At 39.7% G+C, this 6,000-nt stretch overlaps 1 protein-coding gene across 2 annotated transcripts in view; it reads right to left on the reverse strand.

The window, feature by feature from the left end:
• Positions 1-4,922, reverse strand: part of LOC102083551 (hepatocyte nuclear factor 4-beta) — a 69,908-nt gene extending 64,986 nt beyond the window's left edge. For both annotated transcript variants that reach the window (XM_065028865.1, XM_065028860.1), the window contains exon 1: positions 2,580-4,922. The gene's annotated coding sequence lies outside the window, so the exon portion shown is untranslated. The remainder of the gene's footprint in view (positions 1-2,579) is intronic.
• Positions 4,923-6,000: the final 1,078 nt, after the last annotated feature.

The raw sequence follows: 6,000 nt of genomic DNA on the forward strand, positions 1-6,000 counted from the left end.
GAGCAAATGCAAGAAGAATATTTTAAAGAGCAAAGAAGACCTTGCAAAAAAAAAAAATTAAAAAATTTTTAAAAAATCAGACTTCTGTCATCCATCCAGATCTTAGACTGAGGAGGTGTGAAACCATGTGGCTGGTAAGCACCTCCAAGCACTGGCTGCAAGAAATGCAGCACCATGGAGCAATGTGTGTTCAAAGGGACCAACACGGTGCTAAAAACAGTGTTAAATTTAAATTATATCAGCTTGCCCATGGCCTTGTCCAACTAAGCTTTGAAAATCTCCAAAAACAGGGATTTCACAGCCTTTCTGAGACTTTGTTCCAGTATTTTACCATGGTCACCTGAGTGGCCACCTCTCATTGCTTAGTTTTATACAGACACAGCATCATCAGCTCCTGATGATTCTTATTCCCTCTAGACATAACATTATATAGAAGCATCACCACTGGCTGCTATTCCTGGGAGTCAGAGTTAGACTAAAATTTGAATTGAGGCCTTTATTGGTGGTCTCAGGCTATTCAGAAGTCAAGAATATGCATCTTCCTTTATTCAGAAAAAAAATGTAAATAAAATCAGCACCTAAGCAAAAGTTGCTCCTGAGCAATCTGCTCTCACTGACCTTACTCTGAGCAGAGATCCCATCCAACTTCAAATATTCTGTGTGATTTCAGTGGAACTTAAAATAATTTTTCATGTTGTTTTGACTGTCACTGTATTTAAACAGGCATTTACGTGCATTCCTGAAATGCAGCATTAGTGGGTAGCTTGTTGATAAAGCCATGGATTAAAACTGAGAAATTTTTGACAACCAGATTTTATAGAACTCCAAGCCTGGTCTGGAAATGAATTAATTTGCTTCAGCATTTTTCTGCATGAGCTTCCCAACTTCTATGTTTGCCAGTTTGGCTAAATGGATTTCATGGGAGCAATGGTGATTTACACTGAGGCACTGATTCCACTTTGTTATGCCCATACTCCTGTTGTCTTCCTATCGAAGCCACAGCTCTTCTTTACTTAATTTATTGCACTGACCTCTGAAACCATGTAACTCCTCTGGATTCTTTCTAATGCCTTCACATATATGACATTCAACAGGAAAACAAAAAGCCAAAGAAAACGAACACCTTTTCCACAGAATAGCCTGTAATCTTACATATGTGGCTTCCAGGTTTTGGCAATAGCAAGCCCACAATTTGCATATTCTAATATGCATCATTTTGATAGTAATCACACTGCCTAAGGTGCACTTTGAATGAGTCATCCCTGGTGTCCTAATGCAGTGAGTTTCTGGGGAAAAATGTTGCCTGATGTATCCTTAGCAAAAGAAGGCCCATAAATAAAACAAAACAGAATAAAATAAAATGTTCAATCTAGACATGAAATGCTGTGGCGGGATGGAGGCTGATGGAAGGGTAAGATGAACATGGATAGAAATATGGGTTAAAAAAAGGTAGGGAGGGCAGGAAGGTGGGAAGCTGCACATGCTACACAGGCTATGGTATTGTCACATCTTTTGCTCCAAATGTCCCATCAATCCCACATTTAAGCAAACTGCAGAGAGAAAATCCAAACACTTTCAAAACACAAATCCTCAGCCCAAGCTGGAGAATGTTTGGGTAGAGAAGAGGTGGGAAGGAGACAGTTCACAACCTGAAGGTCTTCTCAAGCTTCTGGAAACTGTTGGAAGGACCACAAGGCAACAGCCTGTCCCTGAAGGTAATCAAGTCCTTTAACTCTGACAAAAAACTGGGAATAACTCTGGCAACAGAACAGACAGTCTCTTCCTGGGGACAAAAGCCAGAACACACTGATTTATGGCAAGAGGAGGAGGGTTCTTATTCTTTTTTTTTTTTTTTTTTTTTTTTTAACCAAGCCAATCTGAATCATTGTAGAGGCAAGAACTTAAAAATAAAGGCCAGATTTCATGTCCTTTCTCAATTTAATTGCAGTCACTTTAAAAACACTTTGTTTGAACAAGGATTCCTGATGTTATGTCTACTCAGAAAAGAAAAAGATGGTTTTTATTTCAGTTTGCTCAACCCCAATGAGCTAGCACAGGTTAAAACAGAGGTGAAAAGACTACAAGAACATAAGAACATATCGACTGGTTCAGATCAAAGGTCCTTATATGCTCAGGGAGGAACATACAAGCATGGGAAGCAGTGACTAATTCCCACACTATATTCAGCCCTTGGAAAACCACAGCTTTAGACATGTTTGAAGTCAGAGGTCTCAGTCAATGGACATGTGAAGAGCCTCTCATGGGCCTGTGCTTCTTGTGACAGCTCAGTCTTCACAAGATCCCACAGAAATGAGCTCCTCGGGATTGTGGGACAAATTACTGCTTCTCAGTTGATTGCCCTCCTGCGTGGGCACCCCAGATTCCTCAGTTATGAGTAACAGCCAAGAGGTGACTTAGTTTTCAGCTTGGAGTAGAATTTAAATAGCTGAATTGAGTGAGAACCTATGCTATTTTTCCTTCTTTTTATTCAACCTTAGTTTCATTAGCTTTAATTAATATGAATGGTTTAACTGGCATTAAAAACGTATTTTTTTGTTTCTGTGTGTGTATAAACATACCTTAAGTCAAAACAGAATCAGGATGCAGATATGAACGGAGCCAAGGATCCAAGCACACTGTAGCCTTAGCGAAATCTCCAATCTAAAGTTTGTGCTTGAAGTAATTAAAAAAAAAAATAAAATCAGATGGGCAAGAACAGTTTCTTAGTCTACAGAATATTAGTCTATCTGTTTTTTATTTTAGCTGAGCCTACCTGATTGCAACAAGGATAAATGACTAAATTTTTTTTCTAAAGCTCCAATCTCGAAAGCATACATCACTTCATTTTTCTTTCTATTTTTTTTTTCTTAAATATTTTTGGCAAATAATTTCCCTCTCTAGCTTCTTACACCATATTTTGTATAGGAAGGCTAAGGACATGCCTGGCTACACAAAGGGGTCACAATGCAGGCTACAGATTAGGAAATAGTACAGTTTGTCAACATTTGGCCCTGGCAAACTTTTAAAATATAAATACAGATGTTTTTATTTAAAAGAGGAAAAGTCCAAATTCTACTAAAGGTTGAAGCTTGTTTTTTTCCCTGAATGCTTGGTACATTGTGTTCTGTTGTTATCAACTTTAATCATATTTATATAATAAAGTATAATTAGGAAATGGAAATAGAAATTGAGAGTCCTTTGGGTTTGTGGTTTATTCAAGAAATCTCTAGCCCAAATTGAGTAGAATTCACATATGTCACGTATTTCTGGGAGAATATGTATTTTCCCATTTTAGGGGGGAATACAAGCACAAGTAGAATAAGGAGGATAACTCATCTAATTGCTACATCTGTGGACCAGACAATTAAATGCCTTTGTTCAGAGTCTGACTCTGAACTGCTCTTTGCCTAAGCTCTGATCCCGTATTAAGTTGCACAATACCTCAGATGCAGTTCACATTTTAGCAGTTCTTGCTCAGGTAGAGATTTCTACGCCAGAAAATATAAATTGAAGCCTTTACCATCCAGCTCTGCAACATGTCTCTCTGCATCGAAGTTGACAGAATTACCGAAGAAAATTGCACAATAAATTTTGCATAACAAGAACAAGCTCTCCACCAAATGCCTGTAATTCAGGCCAACATAATTAATGCAGAAAATTTAACATATAGCTTTCAATGAACCATGTGATCCAGCACTTGAACTTCAATAAATCAGTCTAACATGCATCACAGGCCTGACATTTTCAGTGACCTTTGGATGCTACTACTTTAAAAATACCATATCATGCAAACTTCATGCCCCAGGGCTAATAATCCAATAAACCCACATCTTGTCATTGCTTCCTGTTTTGCTGAAGCTTTTCATCTCTTTCTCCCCCAACAAAAGCAAAGGGATTCATTCGCTATGTGAAGCAGAGGAGACAGCCCCGTGTTGAATAAAATAAAACCAGTGCTATTGCTTAAAAATGGAACACGCTGAGAAGTACAAAATCAACATTGTGAATAAAAGGTCTGGGTTAAAAGACCACTATTTTTAACAAGAGAGGTGAAAAAATATGGCATTCCTAAGCCAGATAATGTTCATAGCAGGACACCAGCGAGCATGGAGCAGAAACAAAGTTTTGTAGATTTATTTTCTTGGGAATCTTATTGCGACTCTGCGTGACGTTTGGCTAAGCTAACATGGGTAAATATGGTGGAGACAAAGCCCCTTTAACATGAATGTGAAACTAATTAGAACATCCTGCTCAGTTTTGTCAGTTCAGAGTCAGGCCTTTGGGGTAGACCCATGAATCCATTTTAGGTAGTATTTGTGCTCAGGACTCAAATAAAGAAACAAAGAGCCAGCTTGCAAAGGCTGAGATTGTATCACAGTTAGACGGTTTGCAGTGGATTCACCAGCCAAGATTAAATTCCAAATATTCTTGGAAAACCAGTGAAATGGGCTGAAATGAAAATCATCAAATTCCACAATGAAGAACAAAGAGTTGTGCTTCGAAAGGAGAAACTGAGTGTGAAAGGGGAACTGGCAGCAGGGGCTGTACTTGGGTGTGAAGAACCCAAGAGCAAGATGGAGCCTACTGAATGAGTCAGTGGGATGAGGTTGCTTGAGATCAAGCCAACCTCTTGCAGGGCTGCAGTAACATGAGTGCTCCAGGTTTACTCCAAAGCTCAGTGCTGCTGGCTTTCAAACTCAACCATCGCCTTTGCTCGGGGATGGGGAGAGTGATGAGAATAAACTCAAAAGAAGACAGAAGGGAACAGCTAGGGGAAAAAGACTTTGGAAAATACAATGTATGAACAAGAATAATTGATTTAAACCAGAAAAGCCGCAACAGGAGATGGGAAATGAATGTTCACAGCTAAGCACATAAAGATCATTATCAATGAAAGCACCAACACCTCTCTAAGCCCACTGTGAAGAGCACATGAAGCAATTGGTTTTATTTGCAACAACTACGTATTAACGTATTAACAACATGTTACCTTAGTCGTCTGCCCCATAGAAATGCTGTAAAAACTTCAGCTTAGCACAGATGCAAAGTCACTCCAACCCCACGAAGAATGTGATCCATTTTGCCATGAGTACACCGTTTTTTTTCAGTGCAGTTTTTGCACTGAGCCCATAAACACTATGGTACCTGTCCCCTGGGACCAGCACCTGAAGGAGCAATGAGCTACATGTTGAGTTTTCTGTCATCAACATGCAAGGCTGGTTTGTGTCATGCAGAACATGTGGTCCAAGTGCATCAAGCAGCACAAAGCATGGGCAATACTTCATGGTCAGAGTTTTATTAAAACGCTGTTTCAATAGTCTTAAGGATTATAAGACATTCATCTTTAAGAAAATTAAAAGGAAAGTGGATCAGAAGGGGGAGGAGACAGCGCTTATTACCCTGCAACTTGGAGTTAGAATGTCAGAAGCAAAACCTTGTGTTTTTCTTTCCTGTTAATGCATGAAGAAACTCCAGGTTTTGTGATTCAGCTGTAGTTGTGCTATCCAGTATGGAAAGAGTTACCTATTTTTTAAAATGCTAAAAGGCAGCGTGATAGCTCTGCAGCACCAGTGGGAACAGTGTGAGCAGCAATGCCAGGTGGAATAGTCACGTCACTGTCCCAAAAAATGGTGGCCACAGCCTTTTCTTTCACACACTACCCTGCAGTACATCCTGCTAATGCACTTGAGGAGCAATGTGACATTAGGGTGACATTTGTACCCTTGCTAACTTAATTGAATCAAATACATCACTGAGGCAAGAGCTAAAACTGCCATGAAGCCCCACCAGTGACTTCAACAACCTCTAAAGCATCCTTTGCACAAGGTGCAGATCTCACCCCAAAATGCTGATTTTTGTCCCCTGCTGTGCCTGTGCTTTGCAGAAGTGAAATTCTTGCAACACCTGAGCTCCTGCAGCACCAGGCAAACCTCAGGGGACATATCGAGCTCCCAGCATAGGAAAAGCTTTGCTTTCTGAAATAGGATGCAAATAATCAAAATT

This window comes from Columba livia, chromosome 13, assembly GCF_036013475.1.
Source record: "Columba livia isolate bColLiv1 breed racing homer chromosome 13, bColLiv1.pat.W.v2, whole genome shotgun sequence".
Classification (NCBI taxonomy): Eukaryota; Metazoa; Chordata; class Aves; order Columbiformes; family Columbidae; genus Columba; species Columba livia.